This window comes from Melozone crissalis, unplaced genomic scaffold, assembly GCF_028551555.1.
Source record: "Melozone crissalis strain CALT ecotype California unplaced genomic scaffold, PUWL_Pcris_2 ptg000066l_1, whole genome shotgun sequence".
Lineage (NCBI taxonomy): Eukaryota > Metazoa > Chordata > Aves > Passeriformes > Passerellidae > Melozone > Melozone crissalis.
The window spans coordinates 6304610-6326185 of NW_026535844.1; the positions used below are offsets into that span (position 1 = coordinate 6304610).

Here is a 21576-nt window from a genome sequence, read left to right on the forward strand (position 1 = left end):
ATGCCAGGCACCCCCAGAGCCGCTCTGTCCCTGCCCCCGCAGTCGCACAGGGACAGAAAATGGAACCGAGGGTTCCTGCGTGGGGACAAGGACCGGGAGAGATCCCTCGGCAAATCCCGCACGGGCACAAACAGATCCGGCCTGGGAACACCGAGGGAATTTATTACCAACCAAATCACAGCAGCACAAGGAGAAGGGAAAGAAATCTCTCCAACACCTTCCCCCTGCCCAACACGAATCACCCAGAACAGGGGTCACCAGGGCTCTGCCCAACGGGGGTCACTGGGGATCATCCAGCGTGGATACTCCCATGGGGGATGGAGCTGGAGCAGCGCACGAAGCTCTTCCCACACTCGGGACACTCGCAGGGCCTCTCCCTGGTGTGGAAGTGCTGGTGAGTGACGATCTCTGAATCCCACCTGAAGCTCTTCTGACATCCCAAGCACTCCTAGGGCCATTCCCCAGTGTGGATCTTGTGGCGCTTGCTGAGGTCGGAGGTCCCACTGAAGCGCTTCCCACATTCCCCACACTCCCAGGGCCTCTTCCCAGTGTGGATGTTCAGGTGTTCCATCAGGGTGGAGCTGGAGCTGAAACCCTTCCCACATTCCAAGCACTTGTGGGCCTTCTCCCTGCCATGAGGCTTCTCCACCAACTCTGAGCTCTGGCTGCCTCTCCGGCCACCTTCCTGCCTCAGAGGGGCTCTTTCCTCCTCACACCTCCCTGGGCTGGGTTTGCAGCCCCTCCTTGTGAGGGATCTCTGGGGCTTTTCCTCCTCCTCCATCTGGCCACAGCTTGGGAATGACAAACCCTGGTTTGGGGGAAACCAAGGTGGGAGAGCCTTGGAGTAGAGGCTCCTCCTGGCCAGGTCCATCTCTGGAACTCAGCAGAAGCCTTGTGTCCATGAAAATCTCCACAATGTCAAGATTCAGTCCAAAAAAGCTCTCCCAGGAGTTCCCTATTGCTGATCTCTCCACTTCTGGGGTTCCAGAGGTTTCCTGTCCTTGGGATCATGGGGGTCCAATGGTTCCAGGGGGTTATCCATTCTCCAGCGTCCTGCTTAGGGATGATCCAGGGGCTTTTGGGGGTCCATGAGGTCCCTTCTCCCCTGATGCTCTACTTTGAGATCCCAGGGATCCCAGGGGTCCCTCCTCTCCAGGCTGCACCCCTTTCCAGTCTGCCGGGGTCCCCCAGCTCTGGGATTGCCCCTCTCTGCTCTCTCCACTCTGGGGGTCCCAGGGGTTCCCCTCCTCTGCTCTCCCAGGGATCCCCAGGACCAATGTCCCCCTCTGCCCATACGGGGCAATGGCCACGTGGGCCCCCAAAGATCCCTCAAGGGGCTCAGCTCTGGGGTCCTGCGAGATCCAAACATACACACATAGAGAAAAAAACCTCCCAGAGACACCAGATGATATTTGGGGTCAATTTCACAATCTGCGAGCTCCAAACACACCCCAATAAAAACCCTCTCAGGGACCCCCGGATGGATTTGGGACGAGCTCCCCCTCCCCGCTCACTTGCAGGACGAGCTGGGGGCTATGGTCCCGCGGCTGTGGCCACAGGGGGCACTGGAACCTCCTGTTCCTCCTGTTCCTGCTCCTGCTCCTCCTCTTCCCGCTCCTCCTTTTCCTCTCTCCCTCCTCCTCCTCCTCCTCCTTCCTAATCCCACCTCCTCCCCAGTTCTGCCTTCTGTGTATTTAGACTGGAGAACCTTGCTTGTTTTTAGAACTAGAACAAAGATCCCAGATGGAACAAGGCTTGCTGCTTTTAGTCAGAACTATCAGTGACTAAAGGTCACGTTTCCTTTGGTTCGGTGCCGTCCTTGTTCCTTCTCAGTGTTCAGACTGGGCTATAGGGTGTCCTTGTTTGCTGCATTTTCCGAGTTCCTCTTGCACCCTTTGGGCCATGGGCTGTGCCCTGGGAGGGTTCTTTGTGCTCCTTTATGACACAGGAGAACCTTCCAGGCGGTTTCTGCGTGAGCTGCTGCTGGGATGTCACAGGAACAGCGCCACGTCCCTGTGGTGTTCCCGTTGCTGTGGGACACGGAGGCCTCAGTGCCCAGAGTGGCTCTGGGCTCGTTGCTGGAGGATCCTCCTGCCTGAGGCATTCTCAGCAGCCAGCCCAGCCCTGATGGGTGTCCTTTTGTGCTTGCAGGGCTACAGGCTGCAAACGTGTGCAGCGCAGCCAAAATGCTCCAGTAGGCGGCTGCTGCAGTTTGCACTATGTACTCTGTGGCTTATTCGGGGTATTTTTTAACCCACTTGGCACGTAAGTCGAGGTTTTCCCTCGGTGCTGCATCTGTGGCTTTGGGCTTGCTGTGTGCTTTCTGTTCTTCCTCTGGAGCTGAGCTGACTTTGGAACCAAATTGCCATGAAGATATCATTGCTTTGCGAGAGCTCCTGCTAGCAGCTGCAGCTGAAAAAGGGGGTGTCTGCAGCCAGTGGGGCGTGCACAGCATCTGCAATGGGCCCTGGGGGGTTCTGTTCCCTCAAGCAGGGAGTCTGTGCCAGCAGAGCCTGGAACTCCCTCCCTTTGCTGCTCCAGCCAAGAGCTGACCCAGCCCAGTATTTTGTGCTGTTCTCTTGCTTGCTGTGGGAAGGGACTGTGGCTCCTGGAGGGATGCTGTGAAAGCAAAATGCTGTCTCGGGGTTGCCTTGCTCCGTGGCATTTCCCACCACAGGCAGTTTTTCTCCTAACAGCATCTGGTTCATGTTCCCTCTCCCATTGCAGGGCACCTCATGTCTGGATTCCGAGCAGCTCCTCCTTCGGTGAGTGGGAAAGGAACCTTTGGTGTTTGGAATTGTGCAGCAGGTTGTGAGCTCGGCATGTGGCAGCCCAGTGCCAGCCTGGGAGGCTGAAGGAAAGTTCCTGTCAGTGCCTGAAGCAGCAGCAGCAGCAAAGGGATCCCCGGCAGTTTTCTCCTTTTCTGCTGAAGAGCTTTTGAAGGGCTGCAGGTCTGGTTTTGCAGGCAGAGGATTGCTTGCTGGCTTTAGCCATGGTGGAATATCAAATTCCCAACAATAAGTGGCTATCTTGACTTTAGCCCATTGTTAGTTGGAACAGCTCTGAACCCAATTTCTGCTTAGTGCAGCTGGATGTGCAGCTGAGGATAAATAAGGTGATAACTGAGATAGAACTTCCCGTCCCTCATGCTGCAGTCTGTCCTCACAAGGGCACAAAAGCAGCACCAGCACCTCCTGGGGCTCCCTCTGCTTCCAAAGAGGAGGAAGACAGCAGTGAGCTTCCCGCTGCTCTGGGGGACGATGGTGAACTTCCCTCAGTGCCGGGAGATGACAGTGAACTTCCCGCTGCTCTGGGAGACGAGGGCGAACATCCCGCGGTGTGGGAATGCAACGGCGAGGCTCCCGCGGGGTGGGACAAGGACAGGGGACATCTCCCGGCGTGGGACGAGGACGGTGGATGTGCCCTGGTGTGGGACCAGAATGGCCAAGCTCCCATGGAGAGGGATGAGGACAGCAGACATCTCCTGGTGTGGGATGCGGAGGGAGGACATTTCTCGGTGTGGGATGAGGATGGAGGATATGCTGTGGCTTGCGAACAGGAGGATGAACATCTCGCAGCATGGGAAGTAGACAGTGAACCTCCCCTGCCTTGGAAAGATGATGGCGAACCTGCAGCATTTTGGGAAGAGGATGGAGAAGCTGCAGCATTTTAGGAAGAGGATGGTGAAGCTACAGAATTTTGGGAAGAGGATGGAGAAGCTCAGTCTTCTTGGGAATAGGACAATGAAAATCCCTCCGCTGTGGGATCCTGGGCTGAACATTCTGACAGCAGCACAGCCCTGCAGCCAGAGGGGAGAGGGGAGTGGTGCCTGATGCAGCTGAGTACGTCTGCTCTGTTCCTGGGTGCCCGAGCAGGTGCTGTGTGTGTGTCTGGGCATCAGCTGCACCCAGGGTTGCTCTGCAGCTGAATGTCCCAGAGCCATTTATTGTCCTTCCCCAGCTGACACCAAGGGGCTCACGGCCCCAGGGAGCGGGGCTGGTTCTTGCTCTGCTGCAAGGTGGGCTCTCACTCTGGGAGGGAGCATCTTCCACGTTTTTTCTTTCAGGGAACACCGTGAGTGAGGCGGAGCCTGCCGAGAAATACCTGGAAGTGGAGCAGATTGGCCAAGGGTAAGTGCACGGCAGCTGCTTCTGCACAAGCAGGGCTGGGTGTTGCGCTGGTGCAGGATCAAGTGAGAGTCAGGAGAGCTCCAAACGCCTTCAGGCACTGGGCTACCATCCTGCTGTCTCTCAGTCCTGATCAGAATTGATAACTGTGGTCAGAAGGCGCCGTCAAAGGCCCCTGAGGCTGGCAGTGTCCTGCCTGCAGCAAGGAGCAGGACCTGGAAGATCTTCTGTCCCTGGAACTGGATTGACTAAAAGAGCAACTCACCATCTGGTGACTGTCAGAAAACAGTTCTCAAGAAGATTTCTTTCAAATATTTTCCTTCAAAATATATCCACCAGTCAGGATTATCAACCTAATGGTTTAGAAACAGAAACCAGAGATGAACTAATAAGTGCTCTACTCTAGCACAGGTAGGAGACCCCATACATTCAGTAACAGACACAGACCTGATGCACTCTGAGGGAAAATGCATCATCTGCCTGATGGCACAGCCCTTGTGGAACCTGCAGGTCTTAGGCAGGAAATGGAAAAGGATGAAATGCATTCTTTTCCAGTTCTTTAGACACCATTTTCTCACCTCAGGTTTTGAACTAAAGCAATTCAGGGTAGACATTTGGGATTTGCTCCAGCCCAGTTCCTTCGTGTTGGGTCTCAGTTTTCTCTTGCACACCTCACATAGCAGAGGGCTGGTGGCTGCTGTGCTGTTGTTGGAAGGGTCGATGCACCCAGGTGTTTGTGAATGCTGCAGGCAGCAGAGATCTGTCTGGGCTGGCTTTCACTGCCAGGGCCTAAAGCGCTGCTTCTTTCTTCTCTGTTCTTTTGTCTCCAGGGCTTTCGGAGCCGTTTCTAAAGGACTCGACAGGGCCACTGGAGGAGAGGTCAGTGCCAACACGCCCAGCACGGCCGGCAGCTCTGCAGGGCTTTCCCCTCTGCTGGGAGCTGTGGCTGCAGCTCTGGGGGCCAGCAGAGCTTTCCTGCCCAGGCTGCTCCTCTGCAGGCAGAGCAGTGTCAGCCTGCAGAGCACAGCTGGGACAGACTTGGTCCTTCTCAAGTGCCCAAGGAATGCAAGGAGGGCAGCGGTGTCTGTCAGAGCAGGACACCCTGGGTTGGTCTTCATATCTAAAAGTGTGAATGCATCAGCTGCTGGAGACTGAGGCCCCATTAATCTTCATCCCAGCCTCAGACAGGAACATTATTTAGCAGTTTTTCCATCCTGCCTTTCATCTTCAAAGGGAACCTCAAGCCCTAATTAGGGAGAGATCCTGCTTGGGCTCAGTTTGGGGTTTTAGTCCTACTTCAGCTGTTCACAGAGGGAGAGGGAGAGAAATGAGAAGATGGATGTCCAGAGCAAAGCTCTCTCCTAAATCCTGCAGTTGTGTTTGGGTCTGTTGTCAGTGACAGCCTGTGACAGGGATCACCTGAGCAATGGGTGTGTGTTTGCTTTGTTGTGCAATCCCAAACAGAGCAGTTGGATCTGAAATAATGAAATCATCCAATCACCAGTTGGATCTGAAATCCCATAGAATTGCTAAAGGATTCCTGGCTGTTTTGCTCTGTTTTCACAGAACCAGAATTACCTCCTGCTTGCAAAATATGTTTGAATAATAATAAGAGTGTTGAGGCCATTAGAGAAGACTGTAGGTGCAGAGAATGTAGTTAGAGCTTTGAGGCTTACAGCTGAGGGACCATTTCTGCAGAGCTTGCAAGGCCAAATGTCTCTGGCCATGTGTCCTGTAAGCAGCCCCCAGCTGGCAGAGCAATGGGCTGTGGGAATGGCCCTTGCTGAGCTCTGGTGTCCCATCCCAAGGCAGTTGGGTCCAGCCCGGCTCCGTCGCTCCAAAAAGCCTCGCTCTGTGTTTCCTGTGGCCTCCTGCCACAGACTCCTGCAGTTAAAGGCTGCAATGTCCCTTCAGGTGGCCATCAAGAAAATGAGTCTCAGAGGGCAGAACAGGGAACGAGCTGTGAATGAGATCCTGCTCCTGAGGGACAAGAAGAACCCCAACATTGTCAACTCTTTGGACAGGTGAGTGCTTCAGCTCTTATCCCGTGCCCGGGCCCTGCGTTAACCTTTCCTGGCATCTGGAGTCTGTAGCCTGTTTGGAAAATGCCTGACCCAGCCACATCTTGCCAAAAGAACTGCCTGGCAGTTTACTCCCTCCATGTGCTTTCGTTGCTTTGCTTTGGTTTTTCCTTCAAGTTCCTCCCCGTTTGCTGTGTCTCCCAACAAGTGCTGATAAACCACAGCAGAAATTATTTCCCTTGGCTTCTTCTTCCCAGCCCTTTTCCATTGCTACAGATGCCAGGAAGACCAGGTTCTTGTTTCCAGAAATGCCTCATTTGCCCATTTTTCACTGGCCTTGCCTGTTTCTGAAGGGACTTTCTGAAAGGTTTTCTGACTGCTTTTGTCCCAAGTGCTGCACAGCCTCCTCCCCTGGATAACCCTGGCAGTTGTGTTGCCTTGTTCTGCAGGGAATGGTGGAAATGATGAGTTCAGAAGCTGAACCAGCTGGGGCCAAGGGTTGTGGTTCCACACTGATCTGGGCTGTTGCTAAACTGCATTTTTCACCTGCTTGCCATCTAAGGCCTCTCCTTTCTCACAGGTGTCTCCTTCTCTTATAGACTGTGCAGATTCCAAGGGCTGTGCAGCCTGGCAGGAATATCTCTCCATCTGATTCTGTCCTCATTGACAAGTGACCTGGAAACAAAACTCCACTCCAGGCTTTTCCATGGGGGAATTGAGCTCTGCACTTTCATCTCCATGCCATTGCTTTCCTCTTCCAGCTTCCTTGTTGATGGAGATCTCTGGCTGGTGATGGAATACATGGATGGAGGAACTTTGCAGGACGTTGTCAGACAGACACGCATGGCTGAAGGAGAGATGGCAGCTGTCAGTCGGGAGGTGAGGGGTCCTGCTTGTCACTCCATGGCTGGGACACGATGGTCCTTCCAAACAGGGCGTGAGAACAGGAGAGGCTCCATGCTCAGGGCTTTGTTTGTGTGTTGTTTTTGTGAGCTGGAGAAAAAAGAGCCTCTGCAGTGAACGGCCTGCCAGCATCACTGCACTTCTGCTCTGTTCTTGTTCTCTCTCCTGCTGTTGTGGTACTCTCTGTCTGGTCTGGATTTGATTTGCTGTTCTCAGCTTTGCCTTGAACCGTTTGCCTGGAGCTTGTGTGCACTGCACTCCTGGCCTACAACAGCAAAGCTGCTGCTGGCACAATTCTAAACTGTCCTTTCTTGTGTGATATATTCCGGCCATTGGTTTTTGCCCTCGTGTTTCTTGTTGTTATGTTTGCCCAATTATCCCATCATAAAAAAAACCTGAACAATATTTGAGATAGCAGCAATTTTAATTGAATAGTTTAGAAAATATTATCGAAAATATAATTTGATTAAAAATAAGGGATAATTCAGTTCAAATATTAGCACATAAGCAAAAGATAACTGTGGGGTACGGAGTGCAGGGCTCTTGGACGCTTGCCACCTCATGTACGAGCTTGCCAAGTGGATTCCCCCCTTACATGTCATGTGTCAATGCCATCTCTCCTCCCATTTTCAATTCATCACATTTTTACCAGCGCCCTCATCACCACCTTTACCGCGCATGCTCCACCACTCGGTTTGGTGGTCGCACAAGTCTTTGGGGGTCATTTTGGATGAAGACCTCTCCTCTTCCTCTTTGTCCTTTAATTTACCTTTGGGTTACACATGCGCACCAAGCCAGGATAATGTAAGCCAAAACTAACATATTACTACATTTTAGCATCAAAGCAATAAATCTCTTATAGCGGGCATTTTCCTGGGACCCAACCAGATTTTCCCTTCTCTCAGTTAACTTTTAGTAACAGTTCTCTCTTGCTTTTTCCTCCTATCCTTGAACATCTGCCAGGAGGGGGGATGGAGCCCCTCCTCTCCCTTTCTTCTTTGGCATTACAACTTTTATCTGTTTTCTTATTTCCAAATATTAATTACTGTATCAATATTGATGACTGTTTCAATTTTATCAGCACGAATCACACCTATTTACCACATTGTTCTCTCTCAGTGTGTGCAGGGCCTGGATTTCCTCCATTCCAAGCGGGTGATCCACAGGGATCTGAAGAGCTCCAACATCCTCCTGGGCACGGACGGCTCTGTCAGGCTGGGTGGGTGTTCCTGGCCAGGCACGGCGCTCCCGGGCTGCGGGTGTGGGGCTGCTTCCCAGGGAGGGCCAGAGCCCCACAAGGGCTGCTGGGGGCACTGCCCGGCCCCTGCTGCCAGCTGAGAGTGGCTGCCCCTGCAGAGAGCTCAGCAGAGGAGCAGGGTGCCAGCAGTGCCTTTGCTCTGCCTATGGCCCTGCCAGAGGGGCAGCAGTGGGAACCTAAAGCTCCAAGGGAATCAGTAAAAGCCACTGCATGAAAGCTGACGGTTTCTTGAAGGGTCCAGTTCCATCTTTCCTTGGCTACAGCCCTGAGGGCTTTTCCAGCTGACTTCACTACTGCACTCTCAGACTGAGAGTGGGGAATCTTGGTGCTTGGTTTCCTCATTCCAGCTGCCTTTGACAGGGTTTGTTTCTGTCCTCAGTGATTTTGGCCTCTGCGCTCAGCTCAGCCCTAAGCAGGACCAGCGCAGCTCCATGGTGGGCACTGCTCACTGGATGGCCCCAGATGTTGTGACCAGATCTCCTTATGGCCCCAAGGTGGACATCTGGGCCTTTGACATTGTGACCATCGAGATGGTGGAAGGAGAACCTCCTTACTTCAGGGAAACGGCGGCCATGGTAAGAGGCAAATTCTGCAGTGTCTGCAGAGGCCTGTGAGCACAGGGGGACCCTGCACTGGGACCAGCAGCTGGAGGTTTCTACACATGGGAAGGGAATTCCCAAAGGACTCTTGCCTCAACACAGACGAAGATTCTGAGTGTCAGTGGCACTGCAGAGATGCTCTTGATGAAAGAATCCTCTGAAATAACACAGGCAGACCACACTGACTAAGGAAAATGGCCTGTAAAGCTGGTGTCCACGTTTGGAGAAGCAAAATGTGCTATTTCTGATGGAGGCTCCTACTGACAGAGTCAGCCAATGAAACTGGCTCTCAAGGCGAGATTATTTGGATGTTGCAGTGGCTGTGGCAGCCCCAGGGTTTGGGTTTTTTGCTGGCATAGCAAAATGAGCTCTGAGCAGCATCTGTGGCAGGGAGGAAAGTGCCCCTGGAGCTGGGGCTGAGGCCCCGGGGTGGATGTGAGCCCGTGTGGGTGTGAAGGGAGCTGGCAGAGCGCTGAGTTTGCTTTCCCTGCAGGCTCGCACTCTGACCCGGCAGAACGGGACCCCGCAGCTGCAGGAGCCCCGGCGCCTGTCGGCTCTGCTGCGGGACTGCCTCGAGTGCAGCCTGGAGCCGGACGAGGAGCGGCGCTGGGCTGCCCAGGAGCTGCTGCAGCTGAGGGCCAGGGGCTGCAGGGGAAGCAGCAGCGCCAGGGAAGGGTTTTCTTGTGGGGCCCCCTCCGACAGTCTCCAGTCTGGCTGCGTTCCACACGCAGAGCAAGCAGAATCCTCGCCTGCTGTGGCTTGGCAGCTCCTTTGGAGCTCATCTGGGCCTGGTGCCCCACAGCGAGCAGGGACATCTTCAAGCAGCTCAGGGGGCCCAGAGCCCTGCCTGACCTGAGCTTGGATGTTTCCAGGGAGGAGGCACCTCCCACATCTCTGGGTGCCTTCTGTCAGTGTTTCCCTACTCTGCTGGTTAAAAAATTCTTTCTTAGATCTAATCTGAGCCTGCTTCCCTCTCCTGAGTTTCAAACCATTTCCCTTTGTCCTGTTGCAACAGAGCCTGTGAGGAACTTGACTCTGGAAAGTAACAGTTCATTTCTTTCCTTTGTATCCTTTGGACAGTGTGGGATCTCAGTCTCTCAGAACTGGGGGGCTCGGGAGTCCTGGAATGTTGCCAGAAATGTCTGGTGGCTGGACTTTGATCCCACATGGGAGATGACATCAGTATGAGGACGGGAGGATTTCACTGGGGTGAATGGTGAAGGGACAAGTTAATTGGAGTGTGAGATACAGGGTTTAAGATCCCTGTACAGGGGGGTCTAGAGAGGCAAGATGGGGGAATTGGGGCGTGCCCTTCTCCTTCTTCTTCTTCCTCTAAGCCTCCATCTTCTGTGGTGGAGTTGGCACTCCGGGATTGGACCTTACTAGGGGAACACTGGTTAATAAGGGTAGAGGGTATTGGAGAAAAATGATAAATATTGTATACGTAACTCCGGGTATAAAGATAGACGACCGCCCCAGGGGCTTTCGGTGTGTGCCCATGGCTGACTGCTGAGCAGAACTCTGTCAGGCCAAGAGAAAATCTTTTAGATAAGCAATTAATAAACACCGAGACCGAGAACAAATCTGAAGCTTCCTCTCGTCCTTTCGAACCCGGGGGCCCAAGGCCATCTTTGGGCTTTTCTCAGACCATCTAAACAGCACCAAAATCCGACAACTGGCGTCCGCTGTGCGGGCTATCTCCCACCAAACCTTTCGGGGGGGGGAAAAGCCCTGAAGAGCTGAAGAGCCAAGACAACAGCACTGATAACTCCAGAGGAGAGAAGCCTGAAGAAAGAAAGAAGAAAAAGAAAAAACCGGCCGGGAGAAGCTGCAAAAATCAGCAGTCACTGAGAAACTCCATCTCTCAGCTTCTGCTGAAGACAGTTCGTAGCAGAGCGGCCTGGACTGGGACCAGAAAGGCGCCTCTGGATCCATCTTTTGTAATCTGCTGGACGGAGAACAAGAGCCTCCAGACCACTCTGACGACAGATTCGGTAAGAAGGCCAAAATAAATCATGGGGGCCTCACTCTCCCAAGAACAACGGGAAATCTTATCCACCTTACAAAGTGTAGCAGAATTATATACAGAAGGGATCCCAAAGAAAGAATTAAAACAGCTGTTATTATGGGCAAGGCTTAATTATCCACTTGCGGAGACATGTTTGCTGTTCGAAGTGGGGTTTTGGCAAGAAATTAATAGGCATTTATATATTTTAGCAACAAAAAAAGATGAGACAGCGTTAAAGCTACTCTCGCCGGCAAGAATCATGTTACAAGGTATTTCAGTGCAGTCTAAAAGACTGGAAAAGCAGCGAGAAGCTGCGGTACCCTCAGAGAAGGGGGCGGAGCGGCAAAGCTCCGGGAAAAAAATTGCTCTGGCTTTGAAAAGCCAGGGGGAAAGGGCTCTCGAAAAAAGAGAGCAGGAAAAAATATTAAAACCCCCGATCAAAAAATGCAACAAACCCCAAGGGCGTCCTGAAACTCCAGAGAGTGTGGAGGAGTCAGGAGCAGAAGGGGGGGAGCAGGAAGATAAGGGATCGGGGGGGGGGCCTGTTCGCGGTGAAAGCGGCGACACGGCGGCGGCGGCAAACGCGAGCAGCGCGGGTGAGGATGAGGAGACGCGCGCGGAGGGCGAAATTCGCAAAAACCAGGGTGTAGACTCACACACGGGCGCGAAAGCGGCGAGCGCGGAAGGCGGGCTGAGGGAAAATGTGCAGGCTCAGAGAGCCGCCGCGGCGGAACGCAGGAGGCGCGCGGTTGTGACGTCAGACCCGGTGCGACGGTCAGCTCGAATCGCGGGTAGAGCCGGGGTGCCGGCGGGAGAGGCGAACACAACGTCAGAGGAGGAGGGGTCGGACTCTGGGACAGACCGAGGGGCTGGAACCTCGGAGGTGAAACAGGGGGGAGACGATGACGTCAGCTTGGGGGACACAGGAAGTAGCTCGGAGAGTACGCATGCGCAGAGAGTAGGACGCGCGCGGACCCGAGCCCGGTCCCCTGTGACGTCGCGGGTGAGGAGGGGCCGTGTTAGGGATTCTACGTCCCGGGGCTCCACACCGTCTCCAGATCTGGCGCCTTTGGTTCAGACCCTCGGAGTCCCAGTCCCTTCCCCTCACGGGAGACGCCGAGCAGGAAGAGGAAGTGGGGCAGTCGAGATTGCTCCGTCATCCGAGCCAGGGAGGCCGGTGACAGCGCCACCTAGTGGCAGGAGGGCAGAAGTGCACGACATGCCGAGTCGGCTCGGCGGAGCCACAGCGCCATCTCGTGGCGAGACTGCAACAATGCAGCAATTTTTTCCAACAATATATAAAAAGAAAAGCACCTCGAAGAAGACAATGTTAACACGACAAAGGGATTATCCATCCACTTCGGGATTTCATGAAGATGATGAAAGCTCAGATGAAGAACAGCTACAAGGGGAAGATGTCATAAGGATCACAGCATCGGAAGGTGTCCCAACATGGATGCTATCAGCAGCAGAAGCAGCAAAAAGCTTCTTGCATTCATTCGATACAGTGAAGAAGAAATATCAACAGGATCCTTGAGTTTCCTTTTCGGATTTAGGAGCAAGGCCAAAAACCTCAAGGCGAAAAATGAGACACCATGAATCACCGATGACATCTACAACACCATTATTCATGCAAATCCCAATGGAATCTGATGAAGAGGGGTTTCAAGAGCCGGTGAAGACAATGGATTGGAGGCAAATCAGAGAAGCATTGGAAAAGGAAAAGCATTTATTCCCGGGATCAGGGGATTTGACAATGCCAGTGACATATGATGCCCAGGGACAGAATCCAAGGTGGGAAAGGATGGGTCATGCGACACTCAAAGACTTAGGGAAGGCAGCTCAGACTTTTGGGCTGAACTCACAATACTTCAAACAGCTATTAAGAGGGACATTCTCTATGTATGATCTCACACCATATGACATTCGAAGTATTGTGGCAATGATCCTCACTGACACACAGAGTCTTGTCTGGGAAAAAAGGTGGAGAAAATATCTTGCTGAGTTGCGGAACAGATACCAAGGTGGGCCGAATGCGAACCTCACAGAAGGGCAATTAGCAGGGGATCCTCCAGATGACAATCCAGGGGAACAAGCAGCGCGGCTTCCACGGAGAGTGTTAAGCGACATCAAAGAAGCAGCGTGATTGGCAATCATGCAAATTACGCCGACAGGAGCTCCGGATGTCCCGTTCTCTTGCATCAGGCAAGGTCCCACAGAGCCATTCATGTCATTCATCGACCGACTCACGCAAGCCGTGGATCGACAGGTGACAACAGAAGAAGTGAAGAGGCCTCTCTTGGAAAATTTAGCTTTCGGCAATGCCAACCCAGATTGTCAACGGGTGATTAGCACCATGCCAGGACGGCCATCCTTGGCAGAGATGGTGGAGGCATGCAGCAAGGTGGGGACGCCTCAGCACGTCGCAGCGATTGTAAAGAATGAATTAAAAGAGGAATGGGAGAAACAGCTAAAGGGATGCTCAGAAGGGCAATCAGAGGACAAGACATTGGAGAAGATGTTCGAGAAATTACTCCATCAACAGGACGAAAATATCAACAAAGTTCTTGCGGCAATGCAGAAAAGGAACAGACCCCAAGGAGGACAGTGCTACGGATGTGGGGAATCTGGGCACATGAAAAGGAATTGCCCACGGACACATATACCAACGCCAGCCCAGAGAGCGGAAAGACCAATTTGCGCACGGTGCGGAAGAGGAAGACACTCTGTGAAAGAATGTTATTCCCGGACAGATGTGGAAGGAAATCCGTTGCCGCATCCGGGAAACGGGAAATTGAGCACGAGAAATCCCCGGCGCGCTCCGACACAAGTACTGGCGGTGTCACAAGAACAGACAGGGCAGTCATCAGTGAGCGACAAGCAGATGCCCTCAGCAAAACCCTCAGTTGATTCCACAGTGACCCAGACCTCCTCCCACCAGGGGCACAGTGTGCATTGGCAGCTTCAAAACTAGTGTGCTTTCTAGATGAAAGTCATGCGGAGATACCAACAGGTATCCGCGGGGACTCATACAAGAAACAAGATTTCTTGATAATTGGACAAGATAAGTGCAGTATTCTTGGGCTCATTGTCTATCCAACAGTTGTCTCAGCAGACAAAAATACAGAGTTAACAGTTTTGGCAAGAGCGCTTCGTCCACCATTGACTGTACCGGAAAATACTGTGGTTGCAAGAGCCTTCGCATTGCCACCACACGCACTTGGAGAGTTCATGTCAATCTTCGACGAAGAAGGTCTCCCTATGAAAGAGCATGTTGAAGTACATACAACATGGGTGAAGCACATAGGTCGAGACCGACCCACGCTCACGTGCCAATTGACATGTGGGGACAGGACAATATCGATCAGAGGTATGCTCGACACAGGGGCGGATGTAACAGTAATATCGTACATCTTTTGGCCACGCAATTGGAGCTTGGTCGCGCCATTGGGCTCTCTCTCAGGCATCGGGGGAGCATCTCTGTGTCTGCAAAGTGAGAATTCCGTCGTTGTCACGGGACCAGGAGACAAGACGGCGATCATTCGTCCTTTTGTCGTTCAAAAGCCGATCACAGTCTGGGGTCGGGACCTTTTGGCACAATGGGGCGCGAAGATCGAAATGGATTTTTAATAGGGGTCACTGCAGCACTCGCCACACTGAAGCTGACATGGAAAACAGATGATCCAGTTTGGGTGGATCAGTGGCCCCTTGAGCGGAAAAAATTGAGTGCTTTGAAAGACCTGGTCCAAGAACAATTGCAGAAGGGACACATCAAGCCAACAGACAGCCCTTGGAATTCTCCGGTGTTTGTCATCAAGAAAAAGCTGTCGGGCAAGTGGAGGTTGTTACACGACCTCAGGAAGATCAACAAAGTCATAGAAGACATGGGGCCACTTCAGTTGGGACTTCCATCTGTCTCGATGATTCCCAGAGACTGGCAGCTTGTGGTCATTGACCTCAAGGATTGCTTTTTCAGTATCCCACTCCATCCAGATGATGCTCCGAGATTTGCCTTTTCAGTCCCGAGTATCAACAGGGAAACGCCTCTGCAGCGGTACCATTGGGTCTGTCTTCCACAAGGCCTGAAAAATTCTCCGACGATCTGTCAATGGTACGTGGCGCGAGCTTTGGCACCAGCACGAAAGAAATTCCCGAAGGCGAAGATCATTCATTACATGGATGATTTGCTCATTGCAGCATCAACACGACAGGAGCTGCAAGAAGCTCGTGACTGTGTGATTGCAGAGGTGCAAAAGGCAGGTCTGGAAATCAGCATTTCAAAGATTCAAGAGGTTGCACCTTGGAAATATCTAGGGTGGAAAATCTCAGAGAAAACAATAAAGCCTCAAAAGGTGGAGATCAGCACAAAGGTCAACAATTTGCATGATTTGCAACAGCTTTTGGGAGAAATCAACTGGATGAGACCAGTTTTGGGAATCACAAATAGTGACATTCCAGCACTGCTTGATCTCTTGAGAGGAGACACAGACATTCGTTCTCCCAGGACACTCACACCGGAAGCAAGAAAAGAGTTGGAGAAAATCTCGGATGCGATACAGAAAAGGCAGGCACATCGATTTGTTCCATCGTTGCCTTTTCAGTTGGCAGTGCTGGGGAAGAAAACGCAGTTCCATGGTTTGATCTTCCAATGGGATGAATCGCAAAAGGACTCTTTGATAATCATAGAGTGGATTTTCCTACCGCACAGGCCCGCGAAAACGATTCTCACAGATCTGGAGATGGCAGCACAAATCATCATAAAGGCGAGAACAAGGCTGCTGACAATGGCAGGAAGAGAATTCTCAGTCATCAGGTTACCTCTGAAACGAGACTACTTCGATTGGGCAATGCAACAATCGAAAGACCTATTAATCGCATTGTTAGCGTTCCCAGGAACTTGCACAATCCACTTTCCCCAACACAGAATACTGCAATCGCAAATATGCTATAGAGCAAAACCACAGATAAGTGAAGAACCTTTGGACGGGATCACCGTGTTCACGGATGGCTCGGGGAAGACACACAAGTCAGTGATCACATGGAGAGACTCAACGACAGGGGATTGGGAATCAGACGTGAGGATGGTTCAGGGCTCTCCACAAATTGTGGAGTTGGCAGCCGTTGTCCGAGCATTTCAGTTGTTCAAACAGCCTCTCAATCTGGTGACAGATTCCGCATATGTTGCGGGTGTGGTCAAGAGATTGGAGGGTTCGCTCTTGAAAGAAGTCAGTAATGAGGTTTTATACTCATACCTGACAAGCTTGAAAACACTGCTAGAGAGCAGGGAAAGAGAGTATTTTATCACACACATTAGAGCGCACACAACACTTCCGGGGTTTTTAGCGGAAGGGAATGCTCGGGCGGACAGGTTGACAATGCCCATTTTGCAAACACTGCCGGACATTTTTGAGCAGGCAAGGTTAAGTCATGCGTTCTTTCATCAGAATGCGCAAGCACTAATGGAGTCCTTTCGTCTCACAAAGAGTCAGGCGAGGGAGATCATTAGTGCTTGTCCAGACTGTCAGCTTGTGCAGCCACCTTCTTCTACCGGGGCCACCAATCCGCGGGGGCTGCAAAGTCTTCAGTTGTGGCAAGCTGATGTCACAAAATACCCATCTTTTGGGAAGCTCAAAAATGTTCATGTTTCTGTAGATACATTCTCAGGTGCAGTCTTTGCTTCAGCACATGCTGGGGAAACAGCAGACCATGCTTGCCGACACTTTCTGCAGGCATTTGCAGCATTAGGTGTGCCTCAGGAGATAAAAACAGATAATGGTCCAACATACACAGGCAGGGTGCTTGACAGATTCCTGAAAAGATGGGGTGTCAGACACACGTTTGGTATTCCGCATTCACCCACAGGTCAGGCAATCATTGAGAGAACACATTACACCCTAAAATCCCTTCTGGACAGACAGAGAAGGGGTGAGCCAGAGGCAACACCTCACATGAAATTAAATAAGGCATTGTATGTGCTGAATTTCCTAAATAGCTCATCCTCGGAACCTGATCCACCGATCGTGAGACATTTTCTAAACAACACACAGGCAAAGCTAAGGGAAAATCCTTTAGTTTTGATCAGGAACCCAGAGACCGGACAAATAGAGGGTCCTTTCAGACTAATCACTTGGGGAAAGGGTTTCGCTTGTATCTCCACAGATCGAGGTCTGCAGTGGGTGTCGGCACGGCACGTGAAGCCATTCCGAACGCGAGAACACGAGAATGCTGATCCGAGAAACAAAGAGACGAGTACTCAGACAGAAGTCGAGACTCGGGCTGCGAAAAACGACCCAGAAGAGAAATGAAAAGAAACTAAGGACTTTGGGGGGTTTTCACATAAAAGCAAAAAAGGTCTTTTGGTGCAAACAGAAGGGGGAGATGTGGGATCTCAGTCTCTCAGAACTGGGGGGCTCGGGAGTCCTGGAATGTTGCCAGAAATGTCTGGTGGCTGGACTTTGATCCCACATGGGAGATGACATCAGTATGAGGATGGGAGGATTTCACTGGGGTGAATGGTGAAGGGACAAGTTAATTGGAGTGTGAGATACAGGGTTTAAGATCCCTGTACAGGGGGGTCTAGAGAGGCAAGATGGGGGAATTGGGGCGTGCCCTTCTCCTTCTTCTTCTTCCTCTAAACCTCCATCTTCTGTGGTGGAGTTGGCACTCCGGGATTGGACCTTACTAGGGGAACACTGGTTAATAAGGGTAGAGGGTATTGGAGAAAAATGATAAATATTGTATACGTAACTCCGGGTATAAAGATAGACGACCGCCCCAGGGGCTTTCGGTGTGTGCCCATGGCTGACTGCTGAGCAGAACTCTGTCAGGCCAAGAGAAAATCTTTTAGATAAGCAATTAATAAACACCGAGACCGAGAACAAATCTGAAGCTTCCTCTCGTCCTTTCGAACCCGGGGGCCCAAGGCCATCTTTGGGCTTTTCCCAGACCATCTAAACAGCACCAAAATCCGACAGGACAGCACCCATTTTTATCATCAGCCAAGCCTCTCTCCAGCCTGACCCCTCTGATCACTGCAGCGAAGCAACTGAGGGAGCAGCGGAGGAGATGAAGCACTTGAGGACAGCTTTCAGTTCTAGTAGTTAGGACAACTAGTTAGTTATGGTAGTTAGCACTACTAGTTGGTTAGGGTAGTTGGGATTGCCTGTTTGTTATGGTTCTTATGACAGCCTGTTTGTTATGGCAGTTGTTTGAATAAAAACTCTCTTAACCATCAACTGCCTTGCCGTGTCCCTTCCTTCTCCCGCTGTGCCTCAGCTGCCCGGAGCAATGTGAGGGGAGAGCGGGCCCAGCCTGGCCCAGAGCTGAGCCCCAGCAGAGCCCTGGCAGAGCCCAGAGCAGCCTCGGCACCTGCAGAGTCAGCCTGGAAGGAGGCGCTTGGAGCCTTCTCGGCTGCACCCGGCTCTTGGTTACAAACTGGGTGTGCTGGAAAATGCCACTGGCTCTGCATGAGGGCAGAAGGGGCCCAGGGAAGGCCCAAGTGCTCCATGCAAGGGAAAAACCTGCCCTGGGTTTGTTATAAATAACTAGGTAGTGTTGGCTTTTGCTATTAGGTATTGACTTCTGTAAAACATCCTTAATCACAAGCATTTTGATATAGTACAGTTTGTAATCAGTTTTAACTGCTTTTGCTGTAGTATAATTTGTCAGCTTTTTGTGGCCAATGCCGTGGCCCTGTGTAGCTCGTATCCTCAGCACATCATTTATAGATGATATTTTAGTCTGTGGACAGTGTGAAAAACATACATTATAGTTTTGACTTTTGAAAAATATTAAAGTGAATGCCATGTGTTGTGCATTAGAATGTTAACGTTTGCAGAAGTAGCTGTAGTTGTGAAAGAATAACTAATTCTTATATTTTTGTAAATAAATGACAATAATAACTCAATAATAACAATAGAATAACAATAATAACAACAATAATATAATACTAATGATGATAATAATAATAATAATAATAATAATCATAATATTAATAACAACACATATTTTTGTGAAATATCTAATGTTCATTTAAAGTACTTCTGGAAATAGCTAAAACCGTCTGCGTGGTCAGATAACATTTAAGGAAGGGATGTGATGAGGACCCCTGCCACTGACCCTTCCACTGTCAATAACTGTCACCTGCTGAAACCACAGAACAGGGGCCCTTCTGAGGGAGTGACACACAACCCTCAAAACAGCAATCCACGATTCCTGCACGTGCTCTAAAACGGCAAGTTGGGGGTTAAACCAACGTAAAGAATTCCTGGAGCATGTAAATGAGTTCAAAGAAATGTTTGAATGTGTATAACCATTATGAATATGTATTTGAACAAGACACTGGAGAAACTAGACAAGAAGAGTTGCTGTGGTTAACCGGTGTGCCTCTGGCCATCGCCAAGCACCCAGCGTTGTTACTGATTTGTCCCTTATTTTTCCTTATTAAACTTTCAAAAATTCTAAAGAGTGAGGCTCCTTTCTCACAAAACCCAAGGTGCTCACCCATTGTTCTTCCCCCAAAGCCAGGATTTGTCAATCCTAAACTTTGTCTGGACAGAGGAGAAGGAGGCTGCAAGGAAAAGGAAGATGCACTGGTGTGGAGGCCCATGGGAGTCTCAATCTCCCACCCATGGAGGACTGGTCCCCAATAACAAGAATACATTTCAAGGTTATGATGAGAAGCTTGCTTCTCCCATTGATCTCTGCAGGCACATGCTAATTTATGGAAAGTTATGTTGCCCCATTGGCCCATTAGCCTAATTACCCTAGTTAAACCCCTGTTACCCATCTCCGGTTAGTCCCTAGAATGTTCTCCCTCTCTGTCCCTCCATTGGCTCTAATTTACTGCATTCCTCTGCCCCTGTTTCCCTATTAGCTGACCTGACCCTTAACCCCTCCTTTGCACCATTTTCCCTCATATCCATTGGACCCTGACCCTCAGCTCCACCCTCACTACCCCATATAAAAACCCCCTGTGCCCTCAGCTTGCACCCTGTCTTTGTCCCTGGGCCCTGTTCAGCTCCATCCCCTGTTCCTGTACCAATAAACCCAGTTTGCTGCAGATCATACCCAGACCCATCCTGCCGACTTTGTCAGCTTTATAAAGCAGCCGTGAGCTTTGGGCTCCAGAGTGCCGGACGCTCCAAGGGCCTTGGCAGCGCCAGGACGCTCCAGGCTGGGACAGCCAGGCAGGGCAGGAGGAATCACTGCCCCTTTCCCCTCTCTGCTGCTCCATCTCCCAGCCCAGCATCGCTGCAGGACAGCCTCACTGCCAACGCCATCCTGCCAGTGATGGACTGGGGGGATCTCCTTTCCCTTCCCTCTGCCATGGAGGCAAATCCCATCTTCTCCTTGTCTGCGCTTCTTCCTCTTCTCATTCTGTCCTTCATCCATCCACGTTCCTTTCCCATCTCCACCGGGGAGGACAAGGCCCAGATATCCCACATGAGGAGGGGCTGCAAACCCAGCCTGGGGAGCTGAGAGGAGGTGGTAAAAGCCTCCCTGTGCTGGGAAGGGTGTGGGGAATGTGAGAAGAGCTTCAGGCAGAGCTCAGCCTATTCCTGGTGCCTCCAAATCTAGCGGTGCCAGATACAGAGATCCACGGGGCAGCAGAGATCCCCCTGCAGATCCATTTGGATGCAGAGATCCCCCCGCAGATCCACGGGGATACAGAGATCCCCCTGCAGATCGACGGGGATGCAGAGATCCCCCTGCAGATCCATGGGGATGCAGAGATCCCCCTGCAGCCCCCGGAGCAGCCACGGTGCCGCACGGCGATGCCTGAGAGGAGGCTGTGACCCCGTGGCCAGAGGGCCCCGCTGGAGCAGCCTGTCCTGGCAGGACTGACCCCGGGGCACAGTGACCCACGCTGCAGCACTTGGAGGGGGCTGTGCCCCGTGGGATGGACTCAGCTTGGAGAAGTTCCTGGAGAAGTCTCCGGTGGGAGAGAGCGCAGGGTGCAGCAGGGGAACGACTCCTGTCCCTGAGCAGAGGGAGAAGCCCCGGGGCATGAACTGAGCCCGGCCCCATTCCCTGTCTGCGGCACTGCCGGGGTAGGAGGTGCAGCTGGAAGGAGGGAGGCGTGGGGGAAAGCTGCATTTAAGGCTCTTCACTTACTTCTCATTATCCTGCTCTGAGTTTTTGGAGTTCTCTGTCAGAAATCTCTCCCCTCCCCCACTCATCCACAGGGCTTTGGGGCGGTTTTCCCTTTTTGGGGGAAATCAAAGCGATGCCCTGATGCTCCTAATTAGAGGGAGGAGAAGTGAGGCTCCAGGGCTTCCCGCTGAGCCGGAGCCACCGGAACCGCAGTGCCGGGAAAGCCGTGGCGGGAGGTGCGGAGAAGTTTGTTTGTGTTTTCAGCTCAAAACCCCTCGGGCCCGGGCCCGTTCCAGGGCTGTTCCTCAGCTCCGGCTCTGCCCTCACGCAGCCCGGGGGGCCCTGAGAACGTGGGGCGGGGCTGTGCCGTGTGCAGAGCCCGCCCCTGGCTGGGATTGGGCGATGGTGCCGTCAGTCGTGTTTGTGGCGCGCTTGATTGGTGGGAGCGGGGCGGAGCAGGGCCCCGGTGGCGGGCTGAGGGCGGCCGTGGCTGGGCAGCGGCGCCATTGTCGGAGCGTGTGTGCGGTCCCGTGAGGGGCGGCAGCGGCCGGAGCGCGGTGAGGCG

At 52.1% G+C, this 21576-nt stretch overlaps 2 pseudogenes; both read left to right on the forward strand.

The window, feature by feature from the left end:
- The window catches only part of LOC128945566 (zinc finger protein 208-like), a 200177-nt pseudogene that overhangs the window by 39774 nt on the left and 138827 nt on the right, over positions 1–21576 (forward strand).
- On the forward strand, positions 318–20778 carry LOC128945478 (serine/threonine-protein kinase PAK 3-like; annotated as a pseudogene).